At 44.2% G+C, this 10,996-nt stretch overlaps 1 long non-coding RNA gene across 1 annotated transcript; it reads left to right on the forward strand.

The window, feature by feature from the left end:
- The first annotated feature begins 2,760 nt into the window (after positions 1-2,760).
- LOC139436625 (uncharacterized) lies at positions 2,761-10,357 on the forward strand. Its single transcript, XR_011645906.1, has 3 exons — positions 2,761-2,835; positions 7,046-7,151; positions 9,791-10,357. It is a non-coding gene; the product is annotated as an uncharacterized lncRNA (long non-coding RNA).
- Positions 10,358-10,996: the final 639 nt, after the last annotated feature.

The following is a 10,996-nucleotide window of genomic DNA, read 5'->3' on the forward strand; positions in this document are numbered from 1 at the left end:
AGAGAGACATTAAATATGTCTTCTCAGCAGGATGTTAACTCCCTATAGGCAGTTGCCAGAGTTATCAGTGACTGAGTGGCAGTGCATCAACAGATGATAGCATCAAAATGAGTGAGAAAAATGCTGGAGGACATAAACTCAAGAGACAAAAGCTTTGACCTGGAGTCCACATCCCCATTGGTAGTGCCAGTTGCTGCACAGTGTTGGGACAGTAGGGACTACATACATTTTGTTGCATGTGGAACTGACATTTTCCCATACCCATTGATAAAGGTAAATTAACACTGAGGACCAAATTCTGCTGACTTACATGTTCAAGCAGGGCCTGTCCTGCCCCCTAAGTCTACTCCCCAGTTATTTCTGAGAACTTTCAAGACATGCCTCAGCTTTGCTGTAATGTAAGCTTTATTGTATACTTCCTCTTTAGCCTCCTTACTGGTGCCTTGCCTGCTACTCCTGTGTCCCTCGCTGATGCCACACTTCCTTTGGCAAGAACTGCTGGGCCCTCCATTGGGATGCTGCTGCCCTGCCTGGAGCACACTAGTTAAGCAGCATCAGCCAGAATCTTGATCCTGATTAAGATTTAATGATTAAGAATGAAACAGCCTACTTTGAAGAGACAAAAAAGCCAATCATCAAATTTATTTGGAAGGGTAAGAAGTCCCAAATAGCCAAAAACATCTTGAGAAAGAAGAACAAAGTTGGAGGACTCACACTTCCTGACTTTAAAGCATATTACAAAACTATGGTGGTCAAAACAGCATGGTGGGAAGCAGACGTGGCTCAACAGATAGAGCATCTGTTTACCATATGGAGAGTCCAGGGTTCGATCCCGAGGGCCTCCTGACCCATTTGGTAAGCTGGCCCATGTGCAATGCTGCCATGTGCAAAGAGTGCCATGCCACACAGGGGTACCCCTGCGTAGGGGAGCCCCACAGGCGAGGTATGCACCCTGCAAGGACAACCGCCTTGCGTGAAAAAAGTGCAGCCCGCCCAGGAATGGCGCTGCACACATGGAGGGATGACGCATTAAGATGATGCAACAAAAAAGAAACGCAGTTTCCCAGTGCCACTGGATAATGCAAGTGGATGCGGAAGAACACAACAGCAAATGGACACAGAGAGCAGCCAGTGGGGGGCGGGGGAAGAGGAGAGAAATAAAATAAATCTTAAAAGAAAACAAAAAATGAACAGCATGGTACTGACAACTGACATAAGGATAGATATATCAATCAATGGAATTGAATTGAGAGTTCAGAAATAGACCCTTAGATCTACAGTCAATTGGTTTTTGACAAGTCTGCCAAATCCACTCAACTGGAACTGAACAAATGGTGCTGGGGGAACTGGATATCCATATCCAAGAGAATGAAAGAGGACCCCCATCTAATACTCTGTACAAAAATTAACTTGATAGGGATCAAAGACCTACATATAAGAGCCAGGACCATAAACCTCCTAAAAGAAAATGTAGGAAAACATCTTCAAGATCTTGTGGTAGGTGGTAGTCTTCTTAAACTTTACACCCAAAGCAGAAGCAACCAAAGAAAACATAGATAAGCGGGACCTCCTCAAAATTAAATACTTTTGCTTCAAAGGATTTTGTCAAGAAAGTGAAAATGCAGCCTACTCGATGAGAGAAAATATTTGGAAACCACATATCTGATAAGGGTTTAATATCCATAATACATAAAGAAATCCTACAAGTCAACAATAAAGAGACAAACAACCCAATTAAAAATGGACAAACGACCTGAATAGACATTTTCCAGAGAGGAAATACAAATGGCTAAAAAGCACATGAAAAGATGAACAACATTACTAGCTATTAGGAAGTGCAAATCAAAACCACAATAGATGGGAAGCAGATGTGGCTCAAGCAATTGAACCCCATCTACCACATGGGAGGTTCCCGGTATGGTCCCAGTGCCTCCTAAAGAAGACAGCAAGCTGACATGGCAAGCTGACGCAACAAAAACACAAGAAGAAAAGTGTAATGAGATACACAACAAAGCAGGGAGTGGAGGTTCCCAGTGCCTCCTAAAGAGAACAAGCAAGACAGCAAGCTGATGGGATGAGCAGGTGTGGCAAGCTGACGCAACAAGATGACACAACAAGGGACACAAGAAGAAAAACACAATGAGAGACACAACAAAGCAAGGAACAGAGGGTGGCTCAAACAATTAGGTGCCTCCTTCCCATATTGGAGGTACCGGGTTTGGTTCCCCATGCCTCCTAAAGAATCAAGGAAGATGAACAGACACAGCAAGTGGAAACAATGAGGGGGTAGAGAAAAATAAATAAAATAAATCTTAAAAAAAAAAACCACAATGAGTGAGTGGATATAACTCAAGCGGTTGAGTGCCTGCTTCCCATATATGAGGTCCCAGTTTCAATCCCCAGTATCTCCTAAAAACAAAACTAACAAACAAATAAAAAAACCAATTCTCATTAGGGAGTGGATGTAGCTCAGTGGTTGAGTGCCTGCTTCCCATGCATGAGGTCCTGGGTTCAATCCCCAAAACCTCCTAAGGGGGAAAAACATCTACTAGAATGGCCACTATTAAAAACGACAGAAAACAACTGTTGGAGAGGATGTAAAGAAATAGAAAAGCTTATTCACTCCGGGTGGGAATGTAGAACAGTACAGCCGCTGTGGAAGACAGGCAGTTCCTCAGGAAGTTAAGTTGAGAATTGCCATATGATCTGGCAGTTAGTACTAGGTATTACTCAAAAGAACTGAAAGCAGGGATGCGGACAGACATTTGCACACTGATGTTCATAGCAGCATTACTCACAAAAAGATAGAAACAACTGATGAATGAACGAACTGTGGTAAGTACATACAATGAAATGTTATTCAGCTGTAAGAAGGAATGAAGTCCTGATGCATGCAACAACATGGATGAACCATTATATTTAGTGAAGCAAGCCAGATACAAAAGGACAAATATTGTATGCTCTCATTAATATGAACTATTTATAATGAGCAAACTCCTGGTGTTAAAATCTAGACTATTAGGTTACCAGGAGATAGAATGAGGGTAGAGAATGGGGAACTGATGCTTAATTTGTGCAGAATTTTTAATAAGGTTGATTATAAATGTTTAGAAAGTAATAGAGGTGGTAGTAGGACATCATTATGGGTTTAATTAACTGCTGAATTATGGGCATATTTGTGGTTGAATGGAGAAGTTTAGAGTTGCATATGTTACTAGAAGGAAAGCTAGAGGATAAAATATGGGACTGTATAACATAGTGAACCCTGTTGTGGATGATGACTGGTTAATAGTACAAATATAATAATGTTTTTCCATGAATTAGAACAAATGTATGTCACTATTATAGGTTGTTAATAATAGGGTGGTATATGGGAAAAAATACACCTAATACAAACTATGAATTATAATTAACAGTAATTTTGTAATATTCCGTCATCAATTGTAATAAAGGTACCACACCAAAGCTAAGCATTAATAATAGGGAAGAGTTAAAAGGTATGGGGTTTTTCTTTTTGGAGCAATGAAAATATTATAAAATTTATTGTGGTGATGAATGCACAGCTCTCACAGACAGCTGATGCACAACTCTCATATTATCCCGAGAAATGAATGTATAACTCTTGCTTTATCCTGAGAGCCACTGATTGTACACTTTGGATGGATTGAATAAAACTGTTTAAAAAAGAGAGAGAGAAAGAGAGAATGAATGACATGCATCATTTGAGACACAGAGTGCCTAATTTATTATCTCTCAAAAATCTCAAGAACCACAGTGGATATCTGAGATTAGGTGCTACTGGATGGAGGACACTTTGCCCATTTTCTCTTGATAAATTCTGGAAAAGTCTGATAGTCATTGCTTACTGTATGAAGAATCGCTGCTCCAGTTGATGTGGGAACTCCTTGACAATGCAAAGGAACTTCAAGACTCTTAAAATCCCCAACTCACAGCCATCAAAAAAGCCAGTACAGTGTGCAGTGCATATTCTGCAATGAGAAGCTGATGGAGTCCCTCAGAGATCAGTTGTACTTTCCAGAGTGTAAGAGCAGCATTCACTTGGGGAAGGAGGAAAAGCTTTTGCTCCATGGAGTTTATATTCCAGATGTTCCCTGAGAAAGCATGTGGTACCCAGATCTGGAGACTGTGGAATGACCAGGACCTCCTGTGTAGAGTAGAGGCCATCTTGATCAATGCTTTGGACAAAAAAGAGAGTTGGACTGTTGCAGGAATCAACTCAGAGAGTCACCCAGGAGTCTTAACTACTAATAGCCAACACCATTTCTGACTCCTCACCAGAGCATTCCAAAAACTGTGAATAGTCCATTCAAGAGCATGTATTCTCTTGCATTTGGTGTGAGACAGAACTCATCTTAGAGCCTAGTCAGGACCCTGCCACGTGCTAGCTGTATGACCTTGGGACAGTCCTTTGACCTCTGTAGCCTCAGTTCTTGTGTGTGTGTGGGGGGGGGCAGTAAATTAACACTGACCATCTGTCTGCTGGGTTTGTGCAACAGCTGAGAAAGACAGTGGCTGAAACATGCTTGAGAAACTGACAGTCATGCTGAAAATATGACAGTGTTATTTTTGCTCAAATAAATAGGAATAATGTAAGTTGAATGGTACAACAACTCATTGGGCAGACTCTTCTGCGTTCCCAGCAGATTGTTCAGGCAGGCTCAATAGCGGGTACTCAAGCAGGGGTCGGAAGATGAATACTTGTTTGCCAGGCAATGAGGGGAGTGGTAGCTACTCCAGGCAAGAGAGAGCAGAGCAAAGATGCCCAGGTGAGAAACAACATGGTTTGGCCAGGAGATTGGTAAGTAAGCAGGTGTGGCTGGACAGGAGGGGCGAGGCCCAGGGTTGGCAAGATAGTGAGACAAATTACCAGAAAGGTGGGCACGTCTGGTATGACATGTTAAGGAAATGGACTTTAAATCATCTTTTTTTTTTTTTAAGATTTCTTTCTTTCTTTTCCCCTCTTCCCCTCCTCCTGCCCTGCTGTTTTTGCTGTCTGTGTTGTCTTCTCTTCTCATTTTCTTTCCTCTAGGAAATTCACTGGGATTCAGCCCTGGAGACCTCTGATGGGGACAGAGGTTCCCTGTCAATTGCGCCACCTCAGTTCCTGGTCTCTGCTGCGCTTCACCTGGACTCTCCCCTTGCCTCTCTTTTGATGCGTCATCATCTTGCTGTGTGACTCACATGTACGGGCACTGGCTCACCATGTGGGCACTCGTGTGGGCACCAGCTCACCATGCTGGCACTGCTGTGGGCACTGGCTTGCCACGTGGGCACGCTTTCTCTTCTTCTTTTTCAGCAGGAGGCCCCAGGGATCGAACCCAGGTCCTCCCATATGGTAGGGACTCTATCACTTGAGTCACAGACACTTGCCTGAAGCTTCTGCATCTTCAAGAGGGAAGTGACACAATTAGATTTGTACTTTGCAACTTCCCTCTGGCAGAGAAGTAAGTGGATAAGAGTGAGGCAGGAAGCAGGGTGGCTAACTGGGACCTGCTGCAGCAGTTCCTGAGAACAGAGAAGCATCTGAGCTGTGGCTAGGAGGAGGATGAAGCCGCTGAGAAGGGACCATCTATAGGAAAAAAGAGCTGTCAGAAGTTCTGGCAAGTCTGTGGAGAGGAGTTGGATTTCAGACATATTGAGCTTTGGGAAAAGATGACTGGGTTGAAGCTGCAAGAGGCAAGCCTATGGGAGTGAGTGAGATCATCGGGGGAAACTGATAGATGATAAGAGCTGTGAGGAGAGCTGTCAAAGGAGGCTGAGCGGGAGGTCAGGACAAGGCCAGAGAAGAGAGGTATCACATAAGCCAAGGGAATAGAGAAACTCCAGAAAAATGGAAGTCCAAAGAAGTGTTTGAGGCAGCAAAGATGTCAGGAAAATTATAATGAAAAATATTGCTTCTTAAGAAATCATTGGTGACTTTTGTCAGAGCAGACGGGCTGTGGTGGTGAGGATTAAAGCCTGATTAGAGTAGACTGAAGAGAGAGGGAGAGTGGAAGAAGTGCAAACTGGTCTTTGCCCCCAGGTGCTCTGGCGCTCTCGTCTTGGCAAAGGCTGCCCTGCTTTCCCTTAGCTCTTTGCATGGCTGACTCCTACTTGTTTCTTTGGAGATCACTTCTCAGGAGTGCTCTCTCATCTCTGTTCCCAGCCTGCAGGCTGAGTCAGGCGGCCCTGCAAGGAGGCACCCTGCTTCTCCGGTACAGAGCGTACTACACTGTATGGTCAGTGTTCAGGGACTGTAGGCTCATTTAGGCAGTGACAGGGTCTTCTTTATCACTGTATTCCAAACTTTGGAGGCCTTCAGTGATTATCTGCTGGGTGCCTCCTGTGTTTAAACAATTAGTGCCTAGAAGGAGAACACACTGGCCAGTGGGGGCCTGGGAGGGGGCCTTGGTTCACTTGGTTCCTTGCTTATTTTTCATCTGACAGACACAGGAATATGTTTGAAGGAAGGAAAGAGAGAATAATTGAAAATAGGCCTGACCCTAACATTTGCAGGATCCAGGGCAAGAAAACAAACGAGGCCTACATTCCATATGCCTTGATATTTAAATGTACAAATCAAGCTCACAAACTGTGAAATAGAATATGTTTCATCCTTCCACCTTGGCAAACATAATCCTCATAACTCAGAAGGCCAGGTTTTAATTTAGGAGTCTCAAACCCCTTGGAGGTCTGCTCCAGAATGGGAAGATCTGGTACCAGCCCCCAGCCCACTCTTGGGCCCAGTGGGCATCACGAGGGGTATGTATGGATGCTGTGGATACCCCAGGCCGAGTGTCCATGTTCCATCCGCCCCTCCCCACCACCCCTTCCCCTCCCTCGACCCTCCAGGAATAGCCTCTTCTTGACCACCCCCCTCAGGCCTGGGTGGGAGTGTACACATCAAACCCAGTGACAAGGCCAATGAAGGCCCTGCAAGAGGGCACATGGCCATTGGGCAGGGGATTCTGGGTACCCAGTAAGCAGAGCATGTTCTAGAAGGGGTGAGGTCATGAACTTGGGGTGGGTGCATTTCTCTCTCCAGATTCCTTGCTCAGCGCTAAGGAATGCGGCCAGAACAGGGCCCTCTTGTCCAGAGTGGGGATTCCGCCTACACCTGAGTCTGGGAAGGCATCAGATTGGGAGCACAGGTGAGGGGTTGGGGGAGTGTGGGTTTCATCTGGAGCTGGGAGGGAATGGAGGGGTGGACCAGGCGGTGATCCAATTTTAGGTGAGGTAACAGGAAACGGAAGTGGTTTCCATCTCTTAGCCTGTTTTTCTCAGTGAGGTGGGAGGCAGGGTCACCTGCTCAGGTGGAAGCGAGTAGCAGAGGCTCAGGAAGGGCCCTAGGAAGGTTTAGGAAAGCTAGGCTAGACAGTATCACGAGACAGGGCCGGCAGAGGTACTGCGAGGGACTTCCTGGCAGGCCCGAGAGGCTGCCCAAGGCCGCCCCCACGCAAGGCCGGTCAGGCAGGGCTCCACACCTGAACGCACCTTTCGCATCAGCAGCAAAGCGGATGGCCCACACCTGGGTCAGGCCTCCTGCCCAGCCACACCCAGGTCCGTGCAGTCTCCTTTTTGTGAATTTTTATCTCAACAATTAATATTGCTTTGCCAAGTCTGCATGAGAGAAAATAGTTTAAAGACCCTTTTGCTTACACTGGAATCACTTCTTAAATCCATACCTGTGAAGTAACCACCAATTTAACCTTACAAACATGGCCCAAAAAGGCTGACAGAGGCCTTCCCAAATGATAGGATACTTACCTTTAATTCTAAAAGCTAGGCTCTTGCTCCCAGGGTGGTATTTTTCCTTTCCTTGTTACCCACCCCTGTGAAACCATCTCTCAGGCATTGGTCCTTCTCTTCTCCTACCAGAGGCCCCACCTGTTATTTAAAATGAATTCTTTTTAAACACCTACTCTTTGTGCACACTGTAGAGAAAGAAAACCATTATAATCACTATAATTCTCCCATCTCTGAGATGCCCTCCCTATTTTGTTCTACCAAAACCTCAAATTTGCTAATCCCCAGGCTGCGATGACACCTGCCTTCCTAAACGGGAAGGCCCCTTCCATTTCTCACCCCACTCCATATCAGGGCTCCTCACTCTGCTGCTATATGGTTGTTTTGTTTGTTTTTATTCATATGTCACGCTTGTAGTTTCCATCAGCTGTTTTTGCACTTTGAGATAGTACTGGAGAAGGTCACTCCAAAAGCTTTGGGAACATTTATTTAAGGAATAAAACAGAGAGATACAGAGACTCAGAGATATTCATTTTCTAGGCTCAAAAAGAAATCCTCAGGAGAGTCAGAGATGAGGCCTTTTCCGGGGTGACCCTTATTTGGTCTTTACAAGTAATTGCTGCCCCTGTCCTGAGGTGCGTGAGCCAATCTGTTCACCCCTGGAATATGCCCCAGCCCCTGGGGCAGGAGGCAGAGCTGCAGAGGGCATGGCCAAGGAAGAGGGACCTGTCTGGGCAGGGGAATGGAGAGAGGCTGGTCTGTCAGCCATCTTCTTCCTCAGTAGGATCCCGGGAAGAAACAGAAGCCTGTGGGACAAAAAGGTCCCCCATCCTTCATCTTGTCCAAGGAAGGCCGGCCTGCCGATGGGGCATCTGGTCTGCCATTGTTCCGAAGAGCAAGAAATGGAGCTCATGGTTATTCTCGGCGTTTTTTAAAAAATCTTTCATTCTATTAGTTATTTATGATGCCCTGGAACCAATGTCTTTATCCTTCCTTTTTGACTCTCATACTGGAGCAGCTACCCTCCCCTCAATCCCAGTTCTCAGGGCTCTTTGAGGGCTGAGCCCCACTCCAGGCCTGGATTACTTCCTGACCTGACTCGTTTGACCCGACCCTGTGGCCCTGTGCACAGAGGGGCTCTGGCCTCTTGCCTTACCTTATGTACACATTTGTGACTCACTGACCATGTTGTGGAGCTCTTTCTAAAATGTTCTCTTTGGTTTCTTCTCAAAAAGCTTAACAATCTAAGCTTTTTGTAAGGCTTGAGGATCATTGATGTGAATTGAACATAAGTTTTTGAATTTTGCTCTAACACAGGGAGTTCTTTGGAAATTATAGTACAGGTTATAAGGTATTTTTTCCTACATTAAATGGCTCTATACCATTACACAGTTTCTGTTCTTGCCCTCTGATTTTTATAACTTGTGTCTATACTCTTTTGGCTTAACATATAAATATCATTTCTGCCATTAGAGGACTGAGGTAGATCTCTCCCCCACCATATCCTTACACTTAAATTGAAGTGTCAGATCACCAGTGGTATTAAAAGCATGCCTAAAATGATCATGGATGCCTGGCAATGAGGCCCCAGTGGAAGAGTCTGGACATCCAGGAATCAAAGATACCTACTTTTGGGAGATTTAATTTGGCTAACCTGGGACTTTTTTTTTCTTCAAATCTTGTTACTTTTCTTTCCTTCAGTTTCCTTATCTCTAAAATGGGTATCTTAGTTTGCCAAAACTGCTATCACAAAGACCACACAATGGGTTAGCTTAAACTACAGGAACTTATCAGCTCGTGGTTTTGTGGTTAGAAGAGGTCCAAAATTGAGATATTGGCCAGGCTTGCTTTCTCCCCAAATACTGTAGCACTCTGGCTGCTGGCAGTCCTTGGGGTGCCTTGACTTTTGCCTGACACACCACTGTCCTCTGCTTTCTGTGTCTACTCTTCTGGTTTCCACTGACTTCCAGCTTCTGGCTCCTCCCTGTCGCTTTCTCTTCATAAAACCTCCAGTAATCCAGATTTTTTTCTTTTTTTCTTTCAGGAGGTACCAGAGATTGAACACAGGACTTCATACATGGGAAGCAGGTGCTCAACCACTGAGCTACATCTGCTCCCCCCTGTAATCTAGATTAAAGTCTACCCTGGTTCAGTTTGCCACACCTTAACTGAAAATAACATCTTCAAAAGGTCATTTTTATAATGGGTTCACACTCACAGGGATGGGAATTAAGATTAAGGACTTGTGTTTGTTGGGCTACATAATTCAACCTATCACGACGGGTTAACCCACTCTGTTTGCCAGAGTTATCAGAGACACATGAGATTTTGAAAAAAACATTTTAATTAAAGCATGACTCACAAACAGAAAATGAACACAAATTGTAAGTGTGCAACTAGACGAATTTTTATAAAAACATATTTGATAATCCAGGTCAAGAAATAGAAGATGATCGGCACTTTGAAAGCCCCCTGCTTTATGCCCTCTGCCAATCCATCCCTTGCCACCTCCTCCCCAGAGATTAGTTCCAAACTTAATATAAATGGAGTCACACTCACTGTATGTACTCTGCGTATATCTTCTTTGGTGTGATTCATCCTGGTCACACATAGCAGTACATTTTCACTATTGTATAGTTTTCCCTTGTGCAAATATACCACAGTGTATTCATTCTTCTGTTAGACATTCAGGTTGTTTCCAGGGTCTTTGGGCTCATTTGAATTATGAGCTGTTATGAGTGTCATACATGTTTTTTGGTGTATATATAGTCACATTTCTCGTGGGTATATTTTGAGAATGGAATTGATGGGTCATAGGGTATATTTGAATAGATACTATCAAACAGTTTTGGTAAATGGTTGTGCCAATTCACCTTCTCACCGGCACAAATGAGAGTTCCAATTATTCCATGTGATCAAGGGCTTTTAAATTAAGCTCTGTAATAAATAACTATGTTTGCCAAATAAATACCCCCAGCAAGGGGTGAGGCCTTAGGGTAAGGCAGAAATCACTGAGGCCTCAAGCAAAACTTGTAGTCCTTCTGGACCAGGGAGTCCTCATTTCTGAAGCAACAGTGATCTCTAAATGTACTTTTATTTCATTTTTTAAAATTTTATTTTATTTTTAAAGAAGCTTTAGATTCCATAAACGATACATTGAAAATATAAGGGGATTCCCAAGTACACCACCTTCTTCCCCTCCCACATTTTTCCACTTTGATATCTTTTGTTAGTGTGGTACATTTGTTAT

The sequence above is a fragment of the Dasypus novemcinctus genome, chromosome 16 (assembly GCF_030445035.2).
Source record: "Dasypus novemcinctus isolate mDasNov1 chromosome 16, mDasNov1.1.hap2, whole genome shotgun sequence".
NCBI classification, from domain to species: domain Eukaryota; kingdom Metazoa; phylum Chordata; class Mammalia; order Cingulata; family Dasypodidae; genus Dasypus; species Dasypus novemcinctus.